The sequence below is a fragment of the Schistocerca cancellata genome, unplaced genomic scaffold (genome assembly GCF_023864275.1).
Source record: "Schistocerca cancellata isolate TAMUIC-IGC-003103 unplaced genomic scaffold, iqSchCanc2.1 HiC_scaffold_1153, whole genome shotgun sequence".
NCBI classification, from domain to species: domain Eukaryota; kingdom Metazoa; phylum Arthropoda; class Insecta; order Orthoptera; family Acrididae; genus Schistocerca; species Schistocerca cancellata.
Genome location: NW_026047152.1, coordinates 273,760 through 278,634, shown reverse-complemented (window position 1 = coordinate 278,634; position 4,875 = coordinate 273,760).

The window sequence follows — 4,875 nt, the reverse complement described above, 5'->3', positions numbered from 1 at the left end:
AATGGTGCTAGGCACCCTCCTGCCGCCCTGTGGTGCAACTGATGTCCCTCTCTCCAAAAATTTACTCAATGCGACCATAATGTTGCAACCACACACACGTTGACTTGCTGTGAGGAAAACACAACTTAATACATTCCAAACATGAAAAAGGTCATTTTAAAATCAACATGAAAAACGAAAATTCCAAAAGTATCAAAGTCAAGAAAATGCTTACAGAAGAAGGAAAATGTATCGTGCTAGGCACCCTCCTCCCGCCCTGTGGTGCAAGTGATGTCCCTCTCTCCAAAAATGTACTCAATGGGACCATAATGTTGCAACCACACACACGTTGACCTGCTATGAGGAAAAAACAAGTTAGTACATTTCAAACATGAAAAAGGTCATTTTAAAATCAACATGAAAAACCAAAATTCCCCAAGTATCAAACACAAAATAATGCTTACCGAAGAAAGGAAATATATCGTGCTAGGCACCCTCCTCCCGCCCTGTGGTGCAAGTGATGTCCCTCTCACCAAACATGTACTCAATGGGACCGTAATGTTGCAACCACACACACGTTGACCTGCTGTGAGGAAAAAACGAGTTAGTACATTCCAAACATGAAAAAGGTCACTTTAAAATCAACATGAAAAACCAAAATTCCAAAAGTATCAAACACAAAAAAATGCTTACCAAAGAAAGAAAACGTATCGTGATAGGTACCCTCCTCCTGCCCTGTGTTGCAACTGATGTCCCTCTCTCCAAACATGTACTCAATAGGACCGTAATGTTGCACCTACACACACGTTGACCTGCTGTTTGGAAAAAACGAGTTAGTACATTCCAAACATGAAAAAGGTCATTTTAAAATCAACATGAAAAACCAAAATTCCAAAAGTATCAAACACAAAATAATGCTTACCGAAGAAAGAAAATGTATTGTGCTAGGCACACTCCTCCCGCCCTGTGGTGCAAGTGATGTCCCTCTCTCCAAAAATGTACTCAATGGCACCATAATGGTGCAACCACACACACATTGACGTGTTGTGAGGAAAAAACAAGTTAGTACATTTCAAACATGAAAAAGGGCATTTAAAAATCAACATGAAAAACCAAAGTTCCAAAAGTATCAAACACAAAATAATGCTTACCGAAGAAAGAAAATGTATCGTGCTAGGCACCCTCCTCCCGCCCTGTGGTGCAACTGATGGCCCTCTCTCCACAAATGTAGTCAAGGGGACCGTAATGTTGCAACCACACACAAGTTGACCTGCTGTGAGAAAAAAACGAGTTAGTACATTCCAAACATAAAAAAGGTCATTTTAAAATCGACATGAAAAACCAAAATTCCAAAAGTATCAAACACAAAATAATGCTTACTGAAGAAGGAAAATATATTGTGCTAGGCACCCTCCTCCCGCCCTGTGGTGCAGCTGATGTACCTCTCTCCAAAAATGTACTCAATGGGAGCATAATGTTGCAACCACACACACGTTGACTGCTGTGAGGAAAAAACGAGTTAGTACATTCCAAACAATGTAAAAGGTCAGTTTAAAATCAACATGAAAAACCAAAATTCCAAAAGTATCAAACACAAAATAATGCTTACCGAGGAAAGAAAAAGAATGGTGCTAGGCACCCTCCTCCCGCCCTGTGGTGCAACTGATGTCCCTCTCTCCAAAAATGTACTCAATGGGATCATAATGTTGCAACCACACACACGGTGACCTGCTGTGAGGAAAACACGAGTTAATACATTCCAAACACGAAAAAGGTCATTTTAAAATCAACATGAAAAACGCAAATTCCGAAAGTATCATACACAAGAAAATGCTTACAGAAGAAAGAAAATGTATCGTGATAGGCACCCTCCTCCTGCCCCGTGGTGCAAGTGATGTCCCTCTCTCCAAAAATGTATTCAATGGGACCATCATGTTGCAACCACACACACGTTGAGCTGCTGTGAGAAAAAACGAGTTAGTACTTTCCAAACATGAAAAAGGTCACTTTAAAATCAACATGAAAAACCAAAATTCCAAAAGTATCAAACACAAAAAATGCTTACCGAAGAAAGAAAACGTTTCGTGCTAGGCACCCTCCTCCCGCCCTGTGGTGCAGCTGATGTACCTCTCTCCAAAAATGTACTCAATGGGAGCATAATGTTGCACCCACACACACGTTGACCTGCTGTTTGGAAAAAACGAGTTAGTACATTCCAAACATGAAAAAGGTCATTTTAAAATCAACATGAGAAACCAAAATTCCAAAAGTATCAAACACAAGATAGTGCTTACCGAGGAAGGAAATGAATGGTGCTAGGCACCCTCCTCCCGCCCTGTGGTGCAACTGATGACCCTCTCTCCAAAAATGTACTCAATGGGACCATAATGTTGCAACCACACACACGTTGAGCTGCTGTGAGGAAAAAACGAGTTAGTACATTCCAAATATGAAAATGGTCATTTTAAAATCAACATGAAAAAACAAAATTCCAAAAGTATCAAACACAAAAAAATGCTTACCGAAGAAAGAAAACGTTTCGTGCTAGTCACCCTCCTCCCGCCCTGTGGTTCAGCTGATGTACCTCTCTCCAAATATGTATTCAATGGGACCATAAAGTTGCAACCACGCACACGTTGTCCTGCTGTGAGGAAAAAACGAGTTAGTACATTTCAAACATGAGAAAGGTCATTTTAAACTCAAATGAAAAACCAAAATACTAAAAGTATAAAACACAAAATAATGCTTACCGAAGAAAGTAAATGTATCATTCTAGGCACCCTCCTCTCGCCCTGTGGTGCAACTGTTGTCCCTCTCTCCAAAAATGTACTCAATGGGACCGTAATGTTGCAAACACACACACGTTGGCCTGCTGTGAGGAAAAAACGAGTTAGTACATTCCAAATATGAAAATGGTCATTTTAAAATCAACATGAAAAACCAAAATTCTAAAGGTATCAAACACAAAATAATGCTTACCGAAGAAAGAAAATGTATCGTGCTAGGCACCCTCCTCCCGCCCTGTGGTGCAAGTGATGTCCCTCTCTCCAAATATGTATTCAATGGGACCATAATGTTGCAACCACACACACGTTGAGCTGCTGTGAGGAAAAAACGAGTTAGTACATTCCAAACATGAGAAAGGTCACTTTAAACTCAACATGAAAAACCAAAATTCCAAAAGTATCAAACACAAAAAAATGCTTACCGAAGAAAGAAAACGTTTCGTGCTAGGCACCCTCCTCCCGCCCTGTGGTGCAAGTGATGTCCCTCTCTCCACAAATGTACTCAATGGGACCGTAATGTTGCAAACACACACACGTTGACCTGCTGTGAGGAAAAAACGAGTTAGTACACTCCAAACATGTAAGAGGACATTTTAAAATCAACATGAAAAACCAAAATTCCAAAAGTATCTTCCACAAAATAATGCTTACCGAGGAAAGAAAATGAATGGTGCTAGGCACCCTCCTGCCGCCCTGTGGTGCAACTGATGTCCCTCTCTCCAAAAATGTACTCAATGCGACCATAATATTGCAACCACACACACGTTGACTTGCTGTGAGGAAAACACAACTTAATACATTCCAAACATGAAAAAGGTCATTTTAAAATCAACATGAAAAACGAAAATTCCAAAAGTATCAAAGTCAAGAAAATGCTTACAGAAGAAGGAAAATGTATCGTGCTAGGCACCCTCCTCCCGCCCTGTGGTGCAAGTGATGTCCCTCTCTCCAAAAATGTACTCAATGGGACCATAATGTTGCAACCACACACACGTTGACCTGCTGTGAGGAAAAAACAAGTTAGTACATTTCAAACATGAAAAAGGTCATTTTAAAATCAACATGAAAAACCAAAATTCCCCAAGTATCAAACACAAAATAATGCTTACCGAAGAAAGAAAATATATTGTGCTAGGCACCCTCCTCCCGCCCTGTGGTGCAAGTGATGTCCCTCTCACCAAACATGTACTCAATGGGACCGTAATGTTGCAACCACACACACGTTGACCTGCTGTGAGGAAAAAACGAGTTAGTACATTCCAAACATGAAAAAGGTCACTTTAAAATCAACATGAAAAACCAAAATTCCAAAAGTATCAAACACAAAATAATGCTTACCGAAGAAAGAAAATGTATTGTGCTAGGCACCCTCCTCCCGCCCTGTGGTGCAAGTGATGTCCCTCTCTCCAAAAATGTACTCAATGGGACCATAATGGTGCAACCACACACACATTGACGTGTTGTGAGGAAAAAACAAGTTAGTACATTTCAAACATGAAAAAGGGCATTTAAAAATCAACATGAAAAACCAAAGTTCCAAAAGTATCAAACACAAAATAATGCTTACCGAAGAAAGAAAATGTATCGTGCTAGGCACCTTCCTCCCGCCCTGTGGTGCAACTGATGGCCCTCTCTCCACAAATGTAGTCAATGGGACCGTAATGTTGCAACCACACACAAGTTGACCTGCTGTGAGAAAAAAACGAGTTAGTACATTCCAAACATAAAAAAGGTCATTTTAAAATCGACATGAAAAACCAAAATTGCAAAAGTATCAAACACAAAATAATGCTTACTGAAGAAGGAAAATATATTGTGCTAGGCACCCTCCTCCCGCCCTGTGGTGCAGCTGATGTACCTCTCTCCAAAAATGTACTCAATGGGAGCATAATGTTGCAACCACACACACGTTGACTGCTGTGAGGAAAAAACGAGTTAGTACATTCCAAACAATGTAAAAGGTCAGTTTAAAATCAACATGAAAAACCAAAATTCCAAAAGTATCAAACACAAAATAATGCTTACCGAGGAAAGAAAAAGAATGGTGCTAGGCACCCTCCTCCCGCCCTGTGGTGCAACTGATGTCCCTCTCTCCAAAAATGTACTCAAT